Below are 14515 nucleotides of genomic sequence, written 5' to 3' on the forward strand. Positions count from 1 at the left end.
CGAGCCTCCTGGTGCCCTCGGGGGAATTTTTGGACCAGGTGGTGGTGCCCATTGGGCGCAGGGGAGGAGAGGCGCCTGGGGAGGAGGGAGTGGGAGGCCAATCAGGGAGCTACGGCCGGGGGCGGAGCTGGGCCGGGGCGGGGCGACTCCGGGGAGGCCGGGCCACCCGGGAAGCCGCGCGGCGGCCGCTTCGGCGGGCGGGCCGCCGGGAGGCGCTAGAGTGGTGGCGGGGGCCCAGAGCCCGAGAGGCCGCGCGGGATAGAGCCCGGGGGAGGCTAAACCTGGGGTGCGGCAGTCCCCGCTGGGGAAGTGAAGGATGGCGGGCGGACACGCTTTCCCGCAGCTTGAAGGAGGCAGTGAGGGTGAGACCTGGCGAAAGGCTGGAGCAATGGGCTGAGCCAGCGCTTCGCCTGGAGATGAAAAGGAGGAGCCGGAGTGGGATGCGCGGGGGTGGGTAGTTTGCTGATGAAGGGAGAAGAAGGTGTCTTCTGAAATAAAGGGAAAAATAGAAATAAAAGATAAATACATAATAAAGAAAATAAGAGGGGCCGAAACCGGTTTGGCTCAGTGGATAGAGCGTCGGCTTGCGGACTGAAAGGTCCCAGGTTCGATTCCGGTCCAGGGCATGTGCCTGGTTGCGGGCACATCCCCAGTAGGAGATGTGCAGGAGGCAGCTGATCGATGTCTCTCTCATCGATGTTTCTAGCTCTCTATCTCTCTCCCTTCCTCTCTGTAAAAAATCAATAAAATATATTTTAAAAAAATAAGAGGGAAAGGAAGGGCAGAAGGAAGGAAAGGGTCTCTATGTGGAGTGTGCGGGTTCGGGTTTTTATCTCAGGTATATGGCGTGCAACTTGACCTGTCAGCAGACGCCCAGGTAGAGGCAGCCTCGGGGGAGGGAAGCGTCACTTGGCCACCCATTTTTATAGCCAGCCGCTGGCGGTAAACCTTCTCTGAAGCCTCCAAGACTGCGCCCCCTGCTGTGAACTCGGAGCCCAGAGCCCAGGTTTAACCTTGCACACCCCCTCCCCCCCCCCCCCCCCAAGCCCACTGTCACTGCGTCCATGGCGGTCTTTGCTGACTTTTAAAGCTGCCGGCTCTTGGGAAGGACAAATACCATACCATATGATTTCACTTGTATGCGGAATCTAAAGAACAAAATAAACAAACAAAACTGAATCAGACTCATAGATACAGAGAACGGATTTATGGTTGCCAGAGAGGCGGGGGATTGGGAGGTGGGTGAAAGGGGTAAAAGGATTAAGTACAAATTGGCAGTTACAAAGTAGTCATGGGGTGTAAAGTGCAGCACAGGGAATGTAGTCCATGATATTGAGATAACAGTGTATGGTGCCATGTGGGCACTGGAACTATCATGGGAACACTGAAAAGTAGATGATGTCTAACCACTGTGCTGTATGCCTGAAACTAATACAAAATAATAGTGTTAACTGTAATTGAAAATTTTTTTAAAAAAAAAAATTTAAACTGCCAAATCCTAAAGCTCCAGCAGTCAAAATGAAACTGGGGGCTGGACACATTTCCACACCTTCTGTTACTTCTGTAGTCCCCATCTTATGACATCATTTTAGAAGCCTTTTGCCCTACAAGACCAGAGAGGGAAAACTCAGAGCAGCGCGTAGGACCCAAAGAATTGTGACCTAAGTAATCCCTACAGAGCAAGGTTTGCATAAAAGCGAAGGAACTGAAGGCGTGCAGAGGGGTGTGTGCCAACTTGTACAACTGGCCAAAATTTTAATTTCAGTTCAAGAATGTCCTACAGTTCAAAAAAGATTTTGTTTGAGACATAATCACATAATGGAAGATGAAAGAAGCACAAGCTTCATATGCAAATGTTTGTGTTTGGAAAGCCTGGAGGATAGAGAACAGAATGTTAGACCCAGAATCCAGGAAATGCCAGCGCAAAGCCTGTACATGTTGAGATAAACTAGATCCAGTCATTGCCCCACCATACAGCTGACAGATCTCGCTTTACTTTTGTGTTCTCCTTTGGAAAAGGTTACTTAGCAACTTAGATATGCCTGTTATATGATGGAATGCCCCCTTTGTCTATACGCATATTACCATTGGGGACCTCCAAGACATTGGACATATGAACTACTTAAAAACTTAAGTTGGAACAAGACGATGACCCTGGAAATGAAGGTTTCTGTTTATCAAAGAGATCCATGGATTACATTCTATTGTTCATCGTATTGCACAGTCCTGTGCCATATATCTAATGGATGTTCAACAATTATTGATCAAAGTCATGAATGTTTTTCTTTGTTTCCTCTAGACACAACCTATCTGTGGACAACATATTATAATACAAGTAGGTGATTGTTTGTGCTAATGGCTAATGAACAGGTAAGAACTTCATGCCAAGTACCCAAATCCAATGGCTTTCTTCCTTCTAACCTCAGCCCTACACCCACTGCCCACTGAGGATTGGATCAGGTCACACTTCTGTGTTGGCATGACCAAAACAGTCAACTAACCCCCAAAGGCTCCTTAAAATGGTTTTCCCAGCCTTAGCTCTATGGCAACTCTGTCCTTACATTTGCTCAGCTCAGAAACCTTGGAATCTTTTTTTATTTATTTTGTTTTTCAATTACAGTTTACATTCAGTATTATTTTGTATTAATTTCAGGTGTCCAGCATAGTGGTGACACCATCATATACTTTACAAAGTGTTCCCCCTGATATTTCCAGTATCCACCTGGCACCATACATAATTATTACAATACTAGAGGCCCGGTGCATGGATTCGTGCACCAGTGTGGTCCCTCAGCCTGGCCTGCACCCTCTCGCAATCTGGGACCCCTTGGAGGATGTCAGACAGCCAGTTTTGGCCCAATTCCCCACAGGCCAGGTGGAGGGACCCCATCGATGCACAAATTCATGCACCGGGCCTCTAGTATGCATATAGAGTAGGTCCTCGGGTTATGTTGAAGATCCATTCCTACGGTGCCACATAACAGAACCCACCTACATAATCACATCACTCACATGGAACACATACACAGCAGTAATGAAGTGAAACAGTAAAAAAAAGTTTAAAAGAAAGATAACAATTCCTGACCTTTACTTGTGGTAAATAAATAATAAAAAACATAAAGCGCATATGTACATACGTCAAAATGATGGACCTTTTTTTTAAATAAATAAATGGGAGATGGCCATGTAACCACGTAACCACGAAACAATGTACATCAAGTCTGATGTAACCCAAGGACTGTCTGTAAGATCTTTGGTTAATCTCTTCCCACCCTCCCCCCTTCCTCCTTTCCTCTGAGATTCAGCAATCTGCTCCATGTTTCCATGCCTGTGGTTTCCACTCCTACATTGAGCGTCTGCCCCCTGGTGATCAGTGCGCGTCATAGCTACTGGATGGTCAGCTGGTTGGCCCGTCACTTAGGCTTTTATATTATTGACTGTACTCTTGGAATCATTTTTAACTTCTTTCTTTAACACCTCACATTCAGCCTATCAGCAATTCTGTCAATTCTGCCTTCAAACCATGAACAAAATGTTCCATCTTCCAATAAAAACCCATCTTTTTCATCCAAATGGCATCACCAACTTCTTCAGAATCCAGGCACAAAGTCTTGCAGTCACTTTTCATTTCTTTCTCTACCTGTTTCTTCCTTTCTATTGTCTCAGAAACATCTCTCCTTTACCTTCCCTGCCATCCTCACTCTGCTCTATCCTGTTGCCTGCTCATTGAAGTCCACCTTTCCAGCCTCCCAGACTCGCCATCCTCATGGCAAGCAGAGCCTTCTCCTTACAACGTTGACGTGATCAAAACCACGCAAACTGACAATGACACCCCATGGTCTACAGAAGGAAGTTCAAAGGCTTTCATCCGCTGGTGTGAATATCAGATATTGTGAACATCAGTCCATCTCAATGGATTCTCCTGTGCTGAGACTATGTGACACTTAATGACCTGGCCTTCCACACTGTCCATGAACTGGTCTCCTTCTCCTTTCATAACCTCAGTTTTCACTCTTCTACTCCTGATTTCCCCATGAAAAGCCAGACTTCCCACATGGAAGCTGGCACTTTTCGTCTCCATGCCTTTGAATGGGATGTTCCCTGTTCAGAAACTCCTCTTCCTCTTTCCCTCCTCCCACTTGGGCGTCATGCCCAAGTCCCACTTCCTCAGTGAAGCTTCCCAGGCCACTCTGCTCCTAACATTCAGGGGTCCACAGGGCAAGAGTAATTGGAAGAAAGTCAATCACCACCTTTTACCACCCCCCCACACACACACCACACCCCCTCTGCACACAGGGTCCTCTCTCGTGCGTGGGGGCAGGGCTGGCCTCAAAACACAGCAGCTCACTCAGCGTCATTGTCACAAAACCCTCTCTTTTCCCTAACAGCCTGATTGTTTTATATCCTTGGTCTGAGAGAAGGATTTTTAAGCATTGTAGCCCTGATTTTGGAAATGTTTCCTTTCAAAATTTGTATCTTGGTCTTATTTATTGCATTTTATGCCTCCCTTGAAACTCCCAATTCAACATCCTATTAAAATATTCTTCTGACCTATTTGATAGGGTCACGGGATCTTAGAGATATTTACATTGCCTGCCATTGAATTGCTCATGGCACAGTCTTGATAACAGAGAAAATGAGGATTTTGAGGGCAAGTATATGAATATTTCAAATTTTGCCTACTTCCGTTTGCAACAAATCTTTCCCAAGTATAATTTTATTATGTTTCCAGCTAAATCTCAGGACAGCGTTTATCCAACACTAAAAAGGATTCCATAACTGAATACCAGAATATTTAAGAATACAACCATCACATAGAACAGGTTTAAGTTACTAACACACTAATTTACTCTCCGCCAGTCTTTACTGAAATAGATCATCTCTGAGGCCTCATTTTTCTTATATGTAAAATAAGGACCATAATGGTGCCTACCTCCTAAGATCCTTGTGAGGAGGTTTAAATTAGAAAGTACATTTGAAGTGCTTGACATGGCACCTAACGCAGAGTAAGCGCTGAATAAATGTTAGCTATTTTTATGATTATCCTTATGTGAGAGAAAGTTAATATTGAGGGTCGTGAAAAAACCAAGCATGAAAGATGCTGTAACCTATGTAAGAAGACTCACTCGTGATAAAGCCAGCACCAGGCCTGTCTCCAGAGACCCATCAATAGCTCTTTCATTTACACATCAGTCCCGTCTGCAAGCAGTAGTCAGTGTTTGATAATTATTGAAATTTTGATCTTTATCAAAGATATTTGAAATTTTTTTTAAATGTTTGTAAGAGAAGAAAATCAAATCTTTAACAAGGAAATGTCAGACATAATAAGGAAAACAAATTTTGAGACACAAAAACAAAACAAAACAAAAGTGGCTCCATTTCCAGCCTGGTGCCACAAAACCACCCAGCGTGTCACGTGGAAACTCTTCCTTCCCACGCTGACAGCTTTTGTATCTTCACAGAAGAGAGCCGATAAAAGCCACAGAGAAAACTGCCAGCTAATGACAGCTCGCTGTCAGGCTTGTGGTCCCCGGGATGACAATGGGGAAGACGTAATGCAGAACGTGGACTGCCCCCGGCCTCTGACAGACTTCCGGTGGCCATAAGTAGGGCAGCTTGGACAGTTCCGTTCCTAAAATTCAAACTAAGAGAGATTTCTCAAAGTATAGTCCAGCTTCCAAGATCCCCAGCACTCTGGACTGCTCTTAAAGGTTTATTTCAGAAATATTTACCTCTCTTAATGAATAGAAACAGACTACTAAGGCCAAACTCACCAACTGGTAAATATCAATGGGAAAGATATGAGAACAATTTTTTAAATTAAATTTGCTGGGGTAACATTGGTTAATAAACATATAAGCTATAAGCATGCGATTCTATGATACATCATCTGTATATTGTATTGTAGGCCCACCACCCAAAATCAAATCTTCTTCCCTCTGGTAACCACCATAATGTTTGTGACTATGAGTTTTTATTTGTTTGTTTGTTTGTTTGTTTGTTTGTTTTTCTTGTTTGTTCATTTGTTGCTTTCAATTTTATATCCCATACTAGAGGCCCAGTGCACAGAAATTCATGCACTCGGCTGGGTGGGGGGGTCCCTCAGCCCAGCCTGCGTCCCCTCACAGTCCTGGAGCCCTCAGGGGATGTCCAAATAAGCTGCAGTCTGGCCTCCCTCTGCAGGGGGTGACCGGCAGGCAGATTAGGGGATGGCATGGGCAGCGAGCACCAGCCGTGCCCCCCATTGCACCACTGTTGCTGGTGGTCTCCCTCTGCAGGAGGCAACCCCAGCAAGCCTATCTAGGGACAGCAAGTGGCTGGCCCCACCCCCAGTCACTCCACTGTGGTCACTGGTGGCCTCCCTCTGACTGGGCAGGCGACCAGGGAATGGTGCCGGCCCCATCACCCCGCCGCTGGTCACCACTGCCCCCCCACACACATCGCCGTCCCCTCCCTCTGCCTTCTGGCATGTGCCTTGGCTGGCCTGGCACCACCTGCTCACCGGCCCCAACCCCCGCCAACAGGCCTTTCTGCCGTTTGGTCAATTTGCGTATTATACTTTTATTATATAGGATGAGTGAAATCTATGGTTGACTTTTTCTGTCGACTTATTTTCTTGGTAGAGGGAAAAGAGATGGACTGTGATGAAGGAAACTAACATACATTAGTAACTTTCATGTGTGAGTCTCTGTTGCTGAGCACTCTTCATATATTATCTAATAACACCCATGAGATAATTGCTATTATTACCCCAATTTACAATTAAAGAAACTGAGACTTAGAGAAGCTAAGGAACTTACCTGGTCACCCAATTAGTAAGACACACCAGGAATGGAAGAAAAAATAAAACTATAACTCAGAAAAGGGCAAGACCTGGGAGGATGCACCCAAGGAGAAATTTCAAAGTCTTTTTTTCACCCCTGACCCCTTCTCCAAGTTCGCCTTGGTTTCCTCTCTTTTGTGTACAGGGTATGAATTGCAGCACGATGGGCTTGCTTGTGTGTATTATTTCAGACATATACATCCTGATTACCCAACCAAAACATGAGTTTGTTCAAGGCAAGAACTCTGTCCTGTGCTTCTCTTGCATCGCTCTCACACCCACACCCAATGCTGAAGTCATTCAGAAATACTCCAAATCCTATTCATAATATTTCCGTATCATGCTCTGCTTGGGAAATGCTCTGGAGATGGGCTTGCATCCCATGTGCTTTTCTATCTTTTCATGTCATTTGGCGGAATGTTGGCCAAGTAAACATCTAAATGACTGGGAGGAGCAAGGTGTTTGTGTTTATTGGAATTCTAGGTACGTTTGGAAAGCAAAGGGAGTAAACCTCACAGAGATCAGAAACTTGGGCCTCCTGAAGGATGCTCCTGGCAATGTGACCGGTACTTGAGGTCTCAGAGCAAAACACTGGGGGAGAGGGGATGGAGCCAGCAACTTGTACAGGTGGGCACATGGCCATGCTCTTCAGGCCTGATTATTTGTAATAACTCAATATATGATAAAGGAAGCAATGAAAAGCAATAGGAAAGCATAAGATTATTGAAGAAATTATGTTGAGATTATTATTTACCTTTATGGAGAGTAGCACAGTTTTAGGATATCACATTATATCACACTAAAATAAAAATAAATTCAAGTGACTATATTATTATTCAGTATTAAAAATGGAATTAAATATTAAACACTTTGTGAATAAGAAATACATATGCATTATAAAAAGAAAGCAAAATGTCAAGTAAATTCAATTCACACAATTTTAAATGTTTACATCAAAATTCTAATAATATAATTAAAACACAAAAATAGGAAAACTATTTGCAACAAATGTTATTAGCAAAAGTTTGATTATAGGCAAGAAATTAAAGTAATATAATAGTGAGATATCACTTCTCATGTGTCAGATTAGCAAAAATATATTTAGTACTAGAGGCCCAGTGCACAAAATTCATGCACTGGTAGGGTCCCTAGCAGCTGCCAGCCAGGTACTCCCTTCCTTCCCCGACTAGCTCCGCCCCTTGTTGAACTTCCAGATGACCTTTCAGTGAAGGGGACAATTTGCATACTACACTTTTATTATATAGGATATCCAGTGCTGATGGTGAAACAACCAATCTCATATCAATATGGAACAATGGAATATATCTTAAGGAAATAATTCTATATATAAAAATGCTTTATCCACAATTATGTTTATTATAGTAATAATAATAAGCATTGGAAACAAAATACATATAGAACAATAGCAAATTACTGATGTAAACTGTAGTAGCTGACATGGTATACACCTATGGTTTTTATTAAGAATATATACCCTATCTAATAAAAGAGAAACATGGTAATTGGTGTACAACCGCTACCCTTCCCATTGGCTAATCAGGGTGATATGCAAATTAACTGCCAGCCAAGATGGCGGCCGGCAGCCAGGCAGCTTAAACTGAACATGAGGCTTGCTTGCTTCAGTGACGGAGGACTCCAACGTTCCCCGCCTGCCTTGCCGGCCTCTGAGCTTGCAGTTTAAGAAACATTGTAACATATAGAAGCTAAACAAAACCCCAGAAACCAGCTTTCATCCAGCTGGGATCTCAGAGCTGGAGTTGATACAGAGTTTCGATTATAGAACCAAAACAAACCAGATACCTGCTTTCAGGAGCAGAGGCCTAAGAGCTAGAGCCTCGGAGCTAAAGCTGGCCCAGAATAAAAAAAAAGAAAAAGAAAAAAAGGAGCGGTTGGGAGCTTCAGTCCCAGCCTGAAAACAGCCCTCAGCCTCTCACCCAGACTGGCCAGGCACCCCAGTGGGGACCCCCACCCTGAAGGGTGTGTGACCAGCTGCAAACAGCCATCATCCCCTCATCCAGGCTGGCCAGGCACCCCAGTGGGGACCCCCACACTGATCCAGGACACTCTTCAGGGCAAACCAGCCAGCCCCCACCCATGCACCAGGCCTCTATTCTATATAGTAAAAGAGTAACATGCCTCCCAGCACCGGGATCAGCATGACAGGGGGCAGCACCCAAACCCCCTGATAGCCCTGTGGCTCTGTGTGTGACAGGGGAAGGTGCCCCAACCCCCTGATCGGCCCTGCTCTGTGCCTGATAGGGGGGAGCTCCTCAACCCCCTGATCACCCTGCAGCTCTGTGTGTGACAGGGTGCAGTGCCCCAACCCCCCCACCCCACGGGCCCTGCTCTGTGTGTGATGGGTTGCGGCGCCCAACCCCACCGCCACGGGCCCTGCTCTGTGTGTGACGGGGTAGAGCCATAACCTCCCCATCAGCCCTGCCCTGAGTGTGAGAGTGGCGGCGCCCCAACCCCCTGATCGGCCCTGCTCTGTGGGTGACAGGGGGTGGCGCCGCAACCTCCCCATCGACCCTGCATTGAGTGTGACAGGGGGCGGTGCCCCAACCCCCCAATCAGCCCTACCCTGAGCGTGACTGAGGGTGGCATCGCAACCTCCAGATCCACCCTGCTCTGTGCATGACAGGGGGCGGCGCCCCAACCCCCAAATTGGCCCTGCTCTGAGCCCGACCAGGGGCTGCACCTAGGGATTGGGCCTGCCCTCTGCCACCTGGGAGCAGGCCTAAGCCAGCAGGTCATTATCTCCCGAGGGGTCCCAGACTGCGAGAGGGCACAGGCCGTGCTGAGGGACCACCCCCCTCCCCCCCGAGTGCACAAATTTTTGTGCACCGGGCCTCTAGTAAAGAATATAAAATGATTTATATCGTGACTTAAAAAGCAAGATAGCCCTTGCCTGCAGACTGAAGGGTCCTGGGTTCAATTCCAGTCAAGGGCTCAATCCCCAGCCCTAGTCAGGTGCATGCAGGAGGCAACCAATTGATGTATCTCTCATACATCAATGTTTCTCTATCTCTGTCTCTCCCCCTCACTTCCACTCTCTCTAAAAAATCAATGGAAAAAATATCCTTGGGTGAGGATTAACAAACAAACAAACAAACAAACAGAAAAGGCAAGACAAAAGTTCTACTGAGTATACTAGTAGTCACTAAAATGTAGGAGACAACATACTAGAAATAAAAACTTGCATGATAAAACTATGGGTAATCTTATCTACTTTCCTAATCTTTTAAAGAGCATATATTATTTTTTAAAGTAAAAACACACAGCAATGAATGACATTTGCTTTTAGGTGGAAAATTTCCAAAAGAAGAAATTAGGAGAAAGATTTTTTAAAGCAAACTCTACACAGTAGCATGAAGGCAGAGCTGTGGAAAACGAAATCATTACATTTAGCTGTGCAGAACACATGCTGGGAAACTGTGTTTTGATCTTGGTGTTTTAATTGATATTTTTCTATTCACATATTTTTAAGAAAGTGTTGATCATGTATTTTGTAGTGAAATCATAAGCAGAGCACATATAATTTGGTGTCCGTCCATTTTTGCTGGGTTGGTGTCTTCTGATATCTTTCAGAACATCTCAGCAGAAAAAGGTGCTACGTGAAAATTCAAGAAGCCTGTGGAAGTCGAATGCACCCTTCTTGGAGGAAACAGCTTTAAGATTGGAATGTAGTTCTCCATGACAACCTTATCAGTGTTTGGAGTCTGCTTATTTCCAGGTGCCATGTTCCAGGAAAGTGTTGCAACTAAACATATTACCATTTTACCTTCGCTAGGGGCCTTAGGCTAAGCAAGGATTTGGTCATGTGACCATTACAATCTCTGCCTATGATATTGAATAAACCTTGCAATAAATGACACGGAAATACCGATAGAGAGATAAAGTGCTAAACCCTTTCAATCTGAGCTTTTTACAGATATTCAAATGGACCTCAACTCAACTCCCCCAAATTCTCCCAAGCCAGATTACATCTACTCTCCTGAATGCTTTAAGGCTATTGTATAATACTTTAGCATTTTCTACCAAAGTCCGATTACACTAGAGGAAACTCAGTTTTCCTCCCAATGCTGCACTCATCACATCTGCCTCACACAGACTTTCATTTCCCTGAAAGGATGGCCACCTGCCACATACATCACTTCCTACCCGTTTGTGTGCAAACTAAGATAATACAACTCCAGGTTTTGAATACATGCTTACTTCCTGGTAGACTATTTAAGAGTCTATATTTGCATTGTAGAATCTCTGAATGAACTTGTAGATAACCATGGGTGGAACCAGAGGATGAACAGGGAGCAGTCATAGCAAGTTTAAGAAAACTTGCTAGCAAGTATCTGTTCTGTTTGCTTCTGGTACTATTCTACTCACAGGTCACAATTCCTCCATTCCCTCATCATTTGAAGTATTCTCCCCTAGAGTCATTCCATAATTGTCCCTATCTCCGACACTAAGATTTATTGATACCTACACAGGCATATACACGCCCATGAAAACATACCATATTGGTTTTTCAGCAGCTATATTACAAATTGACATTAGCTTTACTTTGCATTCTTCGGGTTTTAATCATCTGATTTGTAGTTATTAGTATTTTCTTCCAACTCAATATTATCTAACTTGTTTTTTCCTTTGCAGATTTTCTTACTGGCAGCTCTATTCTTGGACCAAAGACAGGGACATCCAGAGGGGAGAGCAAGCTCATTTTTTCTATTCTCACCCCTGCTGCAACACAGCCCACCAACCCAAGGGCCATCACCCACCAGGCACCATTCATGTCTATTTCTGATATAGCTTTTGTTCTTTCCCAAGAGCCTTGTTAAAGTTTATGTTGCGTTAGATGTTTTCATGTTGCTCCACTTCTAAGTATCCACCCATTTCCTCCACCTAATTGCTGAAAGCATCAGCCTTCATTTTCTCCCTGTGTTCTTTTCATCAGGACTAGGTCAGCTCGTATCCAATAAGATACAGGATTTGGACACATGAAACGAATTGTGTTGCCATCCACCTGACAATGTTCTTATAAAGCAAGTAGACATAAATGTTACAAAGGCTTTAAGTATAACCACTTATTCAAACTCAGTGGGACATACTGGCAGTCACTTAACTCATTCAGCAAATATTCACCGAGCAGCTCCTATGTGCCAAGAACTATGAAAAGGGGTAAATTTTCAAGAGTGACAAGAAATTGTGTCTGCCCTCAAGAACTGTGACCTTTATAAACATCCTTTAGAAAATGCCAGCAGATTTTGGTAAGTCATTGAGTAGGTATTAAGGAAAAAAATTATATTAAATATTTTATGAATTATGTAGTCTAGTTGCACCATGCTTAAAGATTGGTTCTAAAGTCAGAATTAAGGTGATTTTGAATTACCCTTTAATTAGAATCTCATCAAGAACTGTCACATGCTCATACTCTTAAAGGTATGATGCTGCTGAAACAGAGAAGAGCAGATGAACAACTCCCTCTCATGCTCTCACCAGGAGCTACACCCACTCACAGGCAGTCAGAATCTCCTCAGCTACTCAAATGGTTATTTTCTGAACAAAATATTACAGCCTAAATTAAATTTGACTATATTTCAACTTCGCAATAAAAGTGAAGCTCCTGAATGTCTTGGATTGTCCCTTTCCTCTGATAGGGATGTGGTATCATGTATGTCATTAAGAAAGCATTTAGCAGGGGGAGGAGAGTTTAGAAAACCGGTCTTTTGAGGGGAAAAAAAATCAAAGCATATGCTGTCACCCATGAACAGTGAGTATAATAGCACATGCCCTCCAAAGCATACATATACACACACAAAAATCCAAAACTTACATTTTTAAAGATACTTATTAATTATAGAGATGCACATGGGTAGAAAAGACAGAATTGCGTGGGTTTTGATAATTAAGGGATGTCAAATCTTTTCATACAAAATATATTCAAGTATTTGCTCAACAAAATAGTTAATAAAATCGAGCACCTGTAGGAGCATTCTCTTCTACTTATAAAAGCCAAGCCTGTTTTATTATTGGTTTCCATCATTTATCCTCAATTAAAATAGAAGCATGATGTTTAGTGTCTCTGTGTGTGAATTTCTTATAATCAAGTATTATTGGGCAGTGTATTTTGACACTTGCAAATGTTGTGGGGGTTTTTTCAGTTCTAAAGGAGACAAAAATGGGAATTTTTTTCTTAAGTTACACAAACAAAATGTATAGAAAGAGAAGGAAACCAAAGCAAAAGGAATGGAAGGGAAAGAGGAGGGGAGGGAAATGAAGGGAGTGATGAAGAAAACGACCCGGAGATGCAACGCGGAACAAGACAGGCAGGCTGGGCTGGGAAGAGCAGCCTCTCTAGAATCCGCTAACTCATTAGCAGGTGTCTGTTACGTTGGGTGTTAGAATGTCAGTGCAGTAGATGCTTTCATTGACTGCCTTTCAAGGAATAAAGAGGTACATTTTGTTTGAAAGTAATCACCTCCCATGTGTAATAATTAAACAACAGGACACTAAGAATTTCTGATTTTGTTTTCTCAAGGTTTTGGCTGCTTCCAGGATATAGCTTGTTCCCAAGCAACTAATAAAATTACTTGCACATTAATTTTGATCAAAGCTATAGTATATTTTGGATTTTGATGCACTTGCAAAAATTGCAGTTGAGGGAACATTAATTGGTTTTATGCCTTTTTTAGTATGTATTATTGTGAATAATAAAGACATGTTTGCAAAGCCAAAGCAAAGCAGGAAACTGTGGTAATTATCAAATCAAGCAACATCACATATTAGCAATTACCTATTGTACATTGGCAATTTTCAACTAACCTGGACTAACATCTCATTGAAGGCCAGGAAGGAGAAACCTCCATATCACAGTCACCCCTTAAGGACATGATCGGCTTGTAAGATAAGAGACTTAACTGTCTATATATTAATATTTAATATGAATTCTTATAACAAATTCTCTTGGCCTGACCATTTATACAAAGTCTTCTTAGAACAACTTTACCACTTATGACATACTTTAACAGTTTTTACAATTTTCAGAATTACTTTTATGTCCACTTGAGTGACATACACTTAAACAGGTACAGTGAAAAATGGGAGAAAATATAAACAAATTATAGGCCTGAAAATATGAAGGATATCATACATGCACACAAAACTATGATGTATGCTATTAGATTATCAAAACTTGTTTCTTTGGTACCATTCTTGGGAAAATAAAAAGAAGTTGCCCTTTCTCATTTTCAATCAATCCTCTAATTATTAATGAAAAGTACCTAATACTTTCCAGCTACATACTTACTCTGTCCACCTTCAGATTTTTCACTTTTATTCCGAGTTAGAGGGATTTCTCAAATTGGATTTTATTATCAGAAAGTGCATCTGTTCTTCATTTGGTACAATTCTAAAGGTTACATTATTAAATTTTATGTGATCTGAAGAAAATTGCCATATAAATGTCTGACAATTGTGTAAAGGTAAAATCTATATTCTTGGCAGGTATTCTACAAGTCACTCTGACCCTTAAAAATGAAAGTCCTTGGATCTCACTGTAACACTTGCATATTGCAGATGAACAGGACATTTTTTACTCATCCATTTGTCCAACATAATGTGTAATGTATAATTCAAGATATATTATAGGAGCAGAGGGTGTGCCTCAGAGAAGTG

The 14515-nt window shown here is 43.0% G+C and overlaps 1 long non-coding RNA gene across 1 annotated transcript; it reads left to right on the plus strand.

The window, feature by feature from the left end:
* Nucleotides 1-752: 752 nt before the first annotated feature.
* Nucleotides 753-12469, plus strand: LOC132227393 (uncharacterized). The gene is made up of 2 exons (XR_009451178.1): nt 753-2370; nt 11495-12469. It is a non-coding gene; the product is annotated as an uncharacterized LOC132227393 (long non-coding RNA).
* The last annotated feature ends 2046 nt before the right edge of the window (nt 12470-14515 follow it).

The sequence above is a fragment of the Myotis daubentonii genome, chromosome 2 (genome assembly GCF_963259705.1).
Source record: "Myotis daubentonii chromosome 2, mMyoDau2.1, whole genome shotgun sequence".
Lineage (NCBI taxonomy): Eukaryota > Metazoa > Chordata > Mammalia > Chiroptera > Vespertilionidae > Myotis > Myotis daubentonii.